This window comes from Phyllobates terribilis, unplaced genomic scaffold, assembly GCF_046119375.1.
Source record: "Phyllobates terribilis strain yellow unplaced genomic scaffold, ASM4611937v1 Scaffold_4__5_contigs__length_816908805, whole genome shotgun sequence".
Taxonomy (NCBI): domain Eukaryota; kingdom Metazoa; phylum Chordata; class Amphibia; order Anura; family Dendrobatidae; genus Phyllobates; species Phyllobates terribilis.
This window is the reverse complement of record NW_027362764.1, coordinates 316,679,227-316,691,372: the sequence shown is the minus strand read 5'-3', so window position 1 is coordinate 316,691,372 and position 12,146 is coordinate 316,679,227. Positions and strand designations below refer to the sequence as shown.

The 12,146-nt window shown below is 45.7% G+C and overlaps 1 protein-coding gene across 3 annotated transcripts in view; it reads right to left on the bottom strand.

The window, feature by feature from the left end:
- The window catches only part of VWC2 (von Willebrand factor C domain containing 2), a 1,471,707-nt gene that overhangs the window by 428,532 nt on the left and 1,031,029 nt on the right, over positions 1-12,146 (bottom strand). The window lies entirely within an intron of this gene.

Genomic DNA, 12,146 nt, shown 5'->3' with positions numbered 1-12,146 from the left:
ATTGTGAACTGATCAGTGTGAACAGGTTATTAATTGTATAGCAGATAATACTTCCAGTTACCTGGGCACCACCACCTCCGGCCTGTCTTCCACACGGTCGACTCTTAGTAGCCGTGAGTCTCGACCGCATACACCTCCTCACCCTGATGCTCCTTCCTCCCACCATGCCGAGTGTCGTCAGACAGCAACTGATCCCACACTTGGACACTCTGAAGAGCTGTTCACTGGTCCATTTCCAGATTTGTGCCCCTCGCCTGCTACACTTGAAGTGGTGGAAGAGGAGTTCCCATGTAGCGATGCACAAATATTTGAACAGCCACGGCCACAGGACTTCAACGCTGGCAATTTGTCACAAGAGGTGAACGATGACGAGACACAATTGCCAGGAAGTGAGGAGGAGGATCGTGGTGCGCAAGTGGAAGAGGAGGAGGTGGTGGATGATCTAGTAACTGAACCAACGTGGCAGGAGGTCATGCAGAGTGAGGCCAGCAGCACACAGGGGGAGGGAGGCAGAGTACCCCAACAGGCAGGAAGAAGCAGTGTGGTGGCCGCAGACCAAAGGCGGGCAACCGCCCCCCGTAACACCAACACGAGGGATGTTGCCAGTGACAAAACTACCAGCCTGACCACCACCAGCATGATCAGGCACATGGCAGCAAAGCACCCTACTTTGTGGGGCGAACCCCAGGGTCCACGACCAGTGTTAGCGGGTTTCACCAATGCTTCTTCCGCTGTTGTGAGTGCAATAGAACCCCCTGTTTTGTGTGCAAGGTAATCCCCTGTCCATACTGCATGTAAAGATGCCCCCTCCTCTCAGTCTTCACTTGTTATGGCAGTTTCTCAAGAAACAGCATCAACATCCACATCCACGTTCCACCGCAGCGTTCAATTGTCCATATCCCAGACCTTTGAACGAAAGCGGAAATTCGCAGCTAACGCCCCACAGGCCACAGTCCTAAATTCACACATTTCATGACTGCTTGCATTGGAAATGCTGCCTTTTAGGCTGGTGGAGATGGAATCCTTCTGCAACCTTATGGCTGTGGCCGTCCCTCGGTACTCGGTCCCCAGCCGACACTATTTTGCCCGGTGTGCCATCCCCACACTACACAAGCACGTGTCCCAAAACATCTGCCGTGCCCTCAACAACGCAGTTACTGGGAGAGTCCACCTGACTACGGACACGTGGACAAGTGCTTGTGGCCAGGGACGGTACATCTCCCTGACGGCACACTGGGTAAACATAGTGGAAGCCTGGACCCAGTCGGACCTTGGGACGGAACACATCCTCCCCACACTGAGGATTGCAGGCCCTATGTCAGTCACAGTTGCCCCCACAGTGTACAGCTCCGGCGCATCATCCTCCTCCTCCTCATGTTCAGCCTCCATCTCAGATATCAACACATCAGTTACAAGCTGGAAGCACTGCAGTACTGCCTTCGCCAAGCGGCAACAGGCTGTGCTGAAACTCATAAGCTTAGGTGAGAAACCTCACACTGCTTGTGAGTTGTGGACAGCTGTGAAAGAGCAGGCAGATCTGTGGCTGAGACCGCTGAACCTACATCTAGGCATGGTTGTGTGTGACAATGGCCGTAACCTGGTGGCGGCTCTGAGGTGAGGCGAGATCACACAAGTACCATGCCTGGCTCATGTGCTTAACGTCGTGGTTAAGCGGTTTCTTAAATCGTACCCCGAGTTGCCAGATCTGCTCGTCAAAGTACGCCGCCTGCCAGCTCATTTTCTCAAGTCGGCTACAGCTTCCGCCGACTTGTATGTGATGTCCCCACACGTTGGAACTCTACCCTCGACATGTTGCAAAGGATTTTTGAGCAGAATAGAGCAGTTGTGGAGTACCAGCTGCAACAAAGCCTTCGATATTCAGGTCAGACTCCACACATAAGACCCCAGGAGTGGACCTGGATGTCTGACATCTGTACCATCTTGACAAACTTTGAGGAGTCCACAAAGATGGTGAGTGGCGATGATGCCATCATTAGCATCAGCATTCCACTTCTCTGTCTTTTGCAACGCTCTCTGCAGAGAATTAAAGAGGAGGCATTGCAGCCAGAGTATGATGAGATGGATCAAGAAGGCGTAGCGGTCGATTACACACAGCCCAGCCTCATCTCATCCCAACGTGCATTGGGGGACAATGAGGGAGAAGAGGAGGAGGAGGAAGAAGAACAGGAGCTTGTGTCATGCGCTGTAGACGGTAGTACCTGTACAACTGTCATACCGTCGGTTCAGCGTGGGTGGCCTGAGGACAGCGGGGAGGAGGAGGAGGAGAGCATGGTCAGTTCTCATCTTGGTGAGGACACGGAAGTCTAGCCCGTTACCAGTCTGGCACGCATGGCTGACTTTATGTTACGCTGCCTTAACCGTGACCCTCGCATTGTCAAAATGTTGGGTGACAGTCATTACTGGTTGGTGACACTTTTAGACCCCCGCTAAAAGGAGAACTTTCACTCTCTTATTCCTGAGGTGGAGAGGTCTACAAAAATGGGGCAGTACCAGAAGACCCTTGCTGCAGAACTGTTAAAAAAGTTCCCATCCGAACACGCTAGCGGCAGAGGTCACAGTTCGTTGACCAATCAAGGCGTACAAGCGAGAGAGAGGCAAATCCAATCCAGCAGAGACAGGGGAACACTGTCAACGTTCTGGGACAGTTTTCTGAGACCCGCCCAGCTTACAGGCCCTGAGGCGCGGGGTACTCTCACAAGGAGTGGAAAGTTTCAAAAGATGGTGAAGGAGTACCTTGCCGACCGTACCAGCGTCCTCCGTGATTTCTCTGTGCCTTTTAATTATTGGGTATCCAAGCTAGACACTTGGAATGAACTCGCTCTGTACGCCTTGGAGGTCCTGGCCTGCCCTGCTGCTAGCGTGCTATCGGAGCGTGTTTTTAGTGCCGCTGGGGGAATTATAACTTATTAGCACACTCGCCTGTCAACTGACAATGCTGCAAGCTGACCCTTATCAAAATGAACAAGGGCTGGATTGGGCCAGACTTCTAATCACCACCAACTGACAGCAGAGTAACATAAAGTCAAATCCACTGTGTTTTTTCGGGAGGTGTATTCACATGCACCACTTCACACCCACACATGGGTATACGCTTCCTCATTTCGGCTGTTTTATTTTCTTCTCCTTATCCTCAGCCTCCACCACCACTATACCACCATGGTGACCGTGGTCCGTGTTGCCATTATTGAAAGTTCCTCTGTCCTTATTTTTGTCAGCTTTTGCTTGGAAGGCATTAGCAAAGACTGCGGGTGACCCACTCCCCAATAATGGGAATAATATTTTTAAGATGCTGTACTGTATGGCTCTTGTAAGGGGCATTGCAAGTTCCTCCATCCTAATTTTGGCAGCTTTTGCTTGGAAGGCATAAGCAAATACTATGGGAGACCCACTCCCCAATAATGGGAATAATGTTTGTAATATGCTGTACTGCATGGCTCTTGTAAGGGGCATTAAAAGCGTCTTGTTAAGCTACTGCGACCTCCACCACTTTTCCAAGGGGCATTAAAAGCATCTTGTTAAGCTACTGGGACCTCCACGTCTCTTCTGAGGGGCATTAAAAGCGTCTTGTTAAGCTACTGATACCTCGACCACTTTTCCGAGGGGCATTAAAAGCGTCTTGTTAAGCTACTGGGTCCTCCATGCGTCTTCTGAGGGGCATTAAAAGTGTGTTGTTATACCACTCTGACCTCCATGTCTCTTCTGAGGGGCATTAAAAGAGTGTTGTTGTACCACTCTGACCTCCACGTCTCTTCTGAGGGGCATTAAAAGTGTGTTGTTATACCACTCTGACCTCCACGTCTCTTCTGAGGGGCATTAAAAGCGTCTTGTTATACTACTCTGACCTCCACGACTCTTCGAACGGTCATTGCATTTCGTCATAATTTTTGGCAGCATTTGCTTGGAAGGCATAAGCAAATACTATGGGAGACCCACTCCCCAATCATGGGGATAATGTTTGTAATATGCTGTACTGCATGGCTCTTGTAAGAGGCATTGAAAGTTCCTCCATCCTAATTTTTGGCAGCATTTGCTTGGAAGGCATAAGCAAATACTATGGGAGACCCACTCCCCAATCATGGGGATAATGTTTGTAATATGCTGTACTGCATGATTCTTGTAAGGGGCATTGCAAGTTCCTCCGTCCTAATTTTTGGCAGCTTTTGCTTGGAAGGCATAAGCAAAGACTATGGGAGACCCACTCCCCAATAATGGGAATAATGTTTTTAAGATGCTGTACTGTATGGCTCTTGTAAGGGGCATTAAAAGCGTCTTGTTAAGCTACTATGACCTTCACCACTTTCCGAGGGGCATTAAAAGCGTTTTGTTAAGCTACTGTGACCTCCACGTCTCTTCTGAGGGGCATTAAAACCGTCTTATTATGCAACTCTGACCTCCACGTCTCTTCTGAGGGGCATTAAAAGAGTGCTGCTATACCACTCTGACCTCCACATCTCTTCTGAGGGGCATTAAAACGGTCTTGTTAAGCTACTGGTACCTCCACGACTCTTCGAACGGGCATTGCATTTCCTCTTAAATTTTTGGCAGCTTTTGCTTGGAAGGCATAAGCAAATACTATGGGAGACCCACTCCCCAATAATGGGAATAATGTTTGTAATATGCTGTACTGCATGGCTCTTGTAAGGGTATTGCAAGTACCAACATCCTAATTTTTGGCAGCTTTTGCTTGGAAGGCATAAGCAAAGACTATGGGAGACCCACTTCCCAATAATGGGAATGTTTGTAATATGCTGTACCGCATGACTCTTGTAAGGGTATTGCAAGTTCCTACGTCCTAATTTTTGGCACCTTTTGCTTGGAAGGCATAAGCAAAGACTATGGGAGACCCACTTCCCAATAATGGGAATAATGTTTGTAATATGCTGTACTGCATGGCTTTCGTAAGGGGCATTAAAAGCTTCTTGTTAAGATACTGCAACCTCCTCGTCTCTTCTGAGGGGCATTAATAGCGTCTTGTTAAGCTACTGGGACCTCCACGTCTCTTCTGAGGGGCATTAAAAGCGTCTTGTTAAGCTACTGGGACCTCCACGTCTCTTCCAAGGAGCATTAAAACCGTCTTGTTATACCACTCTGACCTCCACGTCTCTTCTGAGGAGCATTAAAACCATCTTGTTAAGCTACTGCGACCTCCACCACTTTTCCAAGGGGCATTAAAAGCATCTTGTTATGCTACTGCGACCTCCACGTCTCTTCCGAGGGGCATTAAAACAGTCTTGTTAAGCTACTGCAACCTTCATGTCTCTTCAAAGGGGCATTAAAAGCGTCTTGTTAAGCTACTGTGTCCTCCACCACCTTTTCAAGGGGCATAAAACCGTCTTGTTAAGCTACTGTGACCTCCACGTCTCTTCCGAGGGGCATTGAAATGTTGTTTTTAATTACCTCTAACCTCCACGACTCTTCCAACGGGCATTGCACTTCCTCCTAATTTTAGTCAGCTTTTGCTTTTCAATGCAAAGGCGAAAACTAAGGGAGACCCACTCCCCAATAATGGGTAGAAGGTTTTTAGTACGCTGTAATCCACATCTGTTTCAAGGGGCATTGCAGTTCCTCATAATTTTTGGAAAGCCTTCCATTCACTGCTTAGGCCAACAGTGTACAGGAGACCCAGTTGCTATAAATGGAAAAAACGGTTTAGCTAAGGCCCTCTGACCTCCAGGTCACTTCCAAGGGGCATTGGAGTGCCTCGAAATGTTTGGCAGGCATTGCACTCACTGTATGCCCTATAACTGTGTAGCAGAACCGCTATTTTTGTAACAGAAACATATCCTACAAGACATGTGTGGTTGACTGGCCTGATATTGATGTGAATGGTCCCTGTTCCTCCTGCTCTTTCTCCTTTGCCACCACCTCATCCATAATTTACCACCTGAAGCTTTGTTTTAACAGGAGTCATAGAACTGGGATAGTAGCAGGAAAACATCCAGCAATCCTCGGAGGAGGTAGGATATGCGCCAAAAAGCTGACCACCTAAGGCCTAGCCGCTACTATATACATGCGCTTGCATTCCAAGAAAACAAAGCAGATGCTAACTTCTATCATCATCATGCTCCTCACCTTGGCACTCTCAACTCCCCTGAGCCAGGGCCCACCGGAGGAGTCTGGTTCTCTGGTGGGCTCGTCCAATGCTGCCCTAAAGCAGGCCAGTCTAAGAAAAGTGTGTGGGTCGGTAACAGGACAAATCGGTGCGGCTGGGGACAGTTTATGGACACCCGGCCACCCCCAGGCGGCTGGGGACCATGTGTGGACATCCGGCCGCCCCCTGGTGGCTGGGGACCGAGCGTGGACACCCGGCCGCTGGGCAGCTGGGGACTGAGTATGGATAAAAGGGCCGCCGACGCAGCCATGACATGGTGGCCGGCGTCTGCCTCCATATGCCTAAGAGGCCCAATTTCAAGTGCAAGCAAGCTAGCAGTATGGTATTGCAGCCTGGGGGTGGGTGGGTGGCAGGTTCCACACTTACGCTTGCATTCCAACAAAACAAAGCAGATGCTAACTTCTATCATCATCATCATGCTCCTCACCTTGGCACTCTCAACTCCCCTGATGGAGAAGCCAGGGCCCACTGGAGGAGTCTGGTTCTCTGGTGGGCTCGTCCAATGCTGCCCTAAAGTAGGCCGGGCTAAGAAAAGTCTGTGGGGATGTTCCGCGGAGAAATCGGGATGGCTGGCGACCGTTTATGGACACCTGGCCGCCCCCTGGCGGCTGGGGACTGAGCGTGGACACCCGGCCTCCGGGCGGCTGTGGACTGAGTATGGATACCTCACTGCCGAAGCAGCCATGAGGTAGTGGCCAGCTTCGGCCTCCTCAAAACTAAAAGGCCCCATTTCAAGTGCAAGATAGCAGTATGGTATTGCAGCCTGCGGGTGGGTGGGTGGTTGGCTGCATATTTGTGCTTGCATTGCAAGGAATGGGGGAGGTACAATTGAACACTGCCCTGGGACAAGGACTTGCACGGGGATAGTTGCAAGTCTGCATCTTCTGATGTGGCAAGGATCACTTCTGATGGGCACACTTTTAGGCAGTGACCTGGCAGTCAGAGATGCTTCCAGGGGTCTTCCCCATGCTGTCCCCATGTCTTTTCATCACTGTACGCATGTGTCACACAGCACATGGCCAGATAAGGTTGTAAAATGTTAAAATGACATTTCCCGGTGAATGCATTTGTCACAGTTGAAAGCAATACAAAAGTGAAAAACTTTGTGAACATAGCCCAAGGTGTGGAGGAGTATTTTTGATTTTGGTTATTTATTTTACCTTATACACAAGTCTTTACCCTGGAAAAGAAATTCATTAACATATTTCACAGGAAAAAAGTTTCACTTTCATTTTTGAACGTTTTATTATGTGCCTGTAAAAGTGGCTTAATACCTCTGACCACGTTGTTGACAACAGTGACCTGGGGGGTCATAAATGCTTCCTGGGGCGATCCCCATGCTGTCCCCATGTCATTTGAGAACTGTCACTATCGTTTTGGGCACTTGTTAGGCTTTTAAAAGACTGCCGGGGGTGCCGCCACAAAAATGCTCGGGTCTCCCATAGACTAATATTGGGCTAGTTGCTCGGGTCCAGCACCCGAGTATCACGGCGAGCTCGGCCCGAGCTTCGAGCACCTGAGCACTTTAGTGCTCGCTCAACACTAATCATAACGTTCAAAGACTTCTAAAGTTTCTCCCTCATTTTATCAGTTTATTTCAGTCAAATTTAAAAACAAAAAAAAACAACAATGGAGGGAACAATACCAGCGTATACATACCCAATTAATGTGTCAGATTTTCTTATTTGAGATTTGGGGACACATTTCATTGATTACATTAAACTGTTCATACCACCTGAACCTCTAATGTGTTATAGTGACACATTATATTTAAAGAAATAATATTCAAAATAATGCTGTTATCTTTGAGCACCAGTATGACTGAAAATCGCATATCATGATGAATATGGTCTGAATAGTGTTGTGTTAGTTCAGACACCAATCAGCCCCTCCATTATGCAATTGCAGGGAGCCAACAGGTTTCTATGACAGTTGGGGCCTGGCTAAATGTCCTTGTGCCTGTCTTGTGATATCTTCTGTTATGTCCAGTCTGTGGCTGGGCATCATAGGAGACTGACATTTTTACTTAATGAAGCAATATTATGGTATTGCTGTATATAGTATAAGTGATCAAACTATCACATGTTTAAGCCCCGTACGGGGATTAACAAAAAGTAAAAATATTTTAAAAAAATGTAAATAAAAAGCATAAAAAAATGTGAATCACCCTCCCGTTTTACCCAATTAGCAATTTAAAAAAATAAAAAATATATACATATTTAGTATCATTGCATCCAGAATAGTTAGGTATACCAAAATATAAAATTAAGTAAATTAGAAAACTCCATTGAGAAGAAAATTACGTTTTTCTGTCACCAAAATATCGCAAAAAAATGCAGTGAGAAGCAATCAAATATGGTAGTTACCCAAAATTGTTTAAATAAAAAACAGCAGCTCACCATGAGAAAACAAACCCCCACACAGATCCATTGATGCTAACATAGCAAAGTTACAGGTCTTGGAAAATAGCGTCAGAAAAAAATTTTGATTTCACCTCTTTACTCCTGAGCGTGGTTTACAAGTTAATGACCAGGCCAATTTTTACAATTCTGACCACTGTCACTTTATGAAGTAATAACTCTGGAACACTTCAACGAATCCCCCTTATTCTGAGATTGTTTTTTCATGACATATTGTACTTCATGATAGTCGTAAAATTTCCTCGATATCACTTGCGTTTATTTGTGAAAAAAATGGAAATTTGGTGAAAATTTAGAAAATTTTGCAATTCTCAAACTTTAACTTTTCATGCCCTTAAATCAGAGAGATACGGTACAGACCAAAAGTTTGGACACACCTTCTCATTTAAAGATTTTTCTGTATTTTCACGACTATGAATATTGTACATTCACACTAAAGACATCAAAACTATGAATTAACACATGTGGAATTATATACTTAACAAAAATGTGTGAAACAACTGAAAATATGTCTTATATTCTAGGTTCTTCAAAGTAGCCACCTTTTGCTTTGATGACTGCTTTGCACACTCTTGGCATTCTCTTGATGAGCTTCAAGAGGCAGTCACCGGAAATGGTTTTGACTTCACAGATGTGCCCTGTCAGGTTTAATAAGTGGGATTTCTTGCCTTATAAATGGGGTTGGGACCATCAGTTGTGTTGTGCAGAAGTCTGGTGGATACACAGCTGATAGTCCTACTGAGTAGACTGTTAGAATTTGTATTATGGCAAGAAAATCAGCTAAGTAAAGAAAAACGAGTGGCCATCATTACTTTAAGAAATGAAAGTCAGTCAGTCTGAAAAATTGGGAAAACTTTGAAAGTGTCCCCAAGTGCAGTTGCAAAAACCATCAAGCGCTACAAAGAAACTGGCTCACATGAGGACCGCCCCAGGAAAGGAAGACCAAGAGTCACCTCTGCTTCTGAGGATAAGTTTATCCGAGTCACCAGCCTCAGAAATCGCAGGTTAACAGCAGCTCAGATTAGAGACCTGGTCAATGCCACACAGAGTTCTAGCAGCAGACACATCTCTTCAACAACTGTTAAGAGGAGACTTTGTGCAGCAGGCCTTCATGGTAAAATAGCTGCTAGGAAACCACTGCTAAGGACAGGCAACAAGCAGAAGAGACTTGTTTGGACTGAAGAACACAAGGAATGGACATTAGACCAGTGGAAATCTGTGCTTTGGTCTGATGAGTCCAAATTTGAGATCTTTGGTTCCAATCACCGTGTCTTTGTGCAACGCAGAAAAGGTGAACGGATGGACTCTACGTGCCTGGTGCATGGAGGAGGAGGTGCGATGGTGTGGGGGTGCTTTTCTGGTGACACTGTTGGGGATTTATTCAAAATTGAAGGCATACTGAACCAGCATGGCTACCACAGCATCTTGCAGCGGCATGCTATTCCATCCGGTTTGCGTTTAGTTGGGCCATCATTTATTTTTCAACAGGACAATGACCCCAAACACACCTCCAGGCTGTGTAAGGGCTATTTGACCAAGGAGGAGAGTGATGGGGTGCTACGCCAGATGACCTGGCCTCCACAGTCACGAGATCTGAACCCAATCGAGATGGTTTGGGGTGAGCTGGACCGCAGAGTGAAGGCAAAAGGGCCAACAAGTGCTAAGCATCTCTGGGAACTCCTTCAGGATTGTTGGAAGACCATTTCCGGTGACTACCCCTTGAAGCTCATCAAGAGAATGCCAAGAGTGTGCAAAGCAGTCATCAAAGCAAAAGGTGGCTACTTTGAAGAACCTAGAATATAAGACATATTTTCAATTGTTTCACACTTTTTTGCTAAGTATATAATTCCACATGTGTTAATTCATAGTTTTGATGCCTTCAGTGTGAATGTACAGTTTTCAAAGTCATGAAAATACAGAAAAATCTTTAACTGATAAGGTGTGTCCAAACTTTTGGTCTGTACTGTATGTCACACAAAATAGTTAATAAATAACATTTCCCACATATCTACCTTACATCAGCACAATTTTGGAAGCAAAATTTTTTTTTGTTAGGAAGTTATAAGGGTTTAAAGTTGACCAGCCATTTCTTATTTTTCCAACAAAATTTACAAAACCATTTTTTAGGGACCACATCACATTTGAAGTTTGAGGAGCCTTCTTGACAGAAAATACCCAAAAGTGACACCATTATAAAAACTGCACCCCTAAAGGTGCTCAAAACCACATTCAAGAAGTTTATTAACCCTTCATGTGCTTCACAGGAATTTTTGGAATGTTGAAGAAAAAAATGAACATTTTATTGTTTTCACAAAAATGTTACTTTAGACCCTAATTTTTTTATTTTCGCAAGGGTAACAGGAAAAAATGGACCACAATATTTGTTGTGCAATTTCTCCTGAGCAGATACCCCTTATGTGGGGGATAACCACTGTTTGGGCGCACGGCAGGGTTCGGCAGGGAAGGAGCGCCATTTGACTTTTTGAATGTAAAATTTGCTTGAATAATTAGTGGATGCCATGTTGCGTTTGGAGAGCCCCTGATGTGCCTAAACAGTGGAAACCCCCCACAAGTGACACCGTTTTGGAAACTATACCCATCAGGGAACTTATCTAGATGTGTGGTGAGCACCTTGAACCCCCAGGTGCTTCACAGAAGTTTATAACATGGAGCCATAAAAATAAAATTTTCACATTTTTCCCACAAAAATGTTTCTCAGCCCCCAATTTTGCATTTTTATAAGGGTAAAAGGAGAAATTGCACAATACCATTTGTTGTTAAATTTCTGCTGAGTTAGCTGATATCCCATATGTGGGAGAAAACCACTGTTTGGGCGCACGGCAGGGTTCGGCAGGGAAGGAGCACCATTTGACTTTTTGAGTGTAAAATTTGCTTGAATAATTAGCTGACGCCATGGTGCCTTTGGAGAGCCACTGATGTGCCTAAGCAGTGGAAACCCCCACAACTGACACCATTTTGGAAACTAGACCTCTCAGGGAACTTATCTAGATGTGTGGTGAGCACCCTGAACCACCAGGTTCTTCACAGAAGTTTATAACATGGAGCCATGAATATAAAAAAAAAAATCGAACTTTTTCCACAAAAATTTTGTTTTAAGCCCCAAATTTTTTTATTTTCACAATGATAAGAGAAGAACATGGACCCCAAAAATTTTTTTGCAATTTCTCCTGAGTACGCTGATACTCCATATGTGGAGAAAATACACTGATTGGGCGCATGGCAGGGTTCAGAAGGGAAGGAGCACTGTGTGACTTTTTGAAATGCAAAATTGGCTGGAATTAAGAGCGGACGCCATGTCACGTTTGGAGAGCCCTTGATGTGCCTAATTAGTGGAAACCCCCCACAAGTGACTCAATTTTGGAAACTAGACCCCTAAAGGATTTTATCAAGGGGTATAGTGAACATTTTGAACCCAGAGGTACGACAGAATTTGATAACATTAGGTCATCATATTGAATAAGTTGTCATTAGTCTTTAGCGCAAGTGCTCGCTACTTGAGTTTGCATCGGGTACTAGGCTATGCACCATGTGTCGCGGGTGCTCGAGTGACATGCTCGAGACCCAGCCCCGTA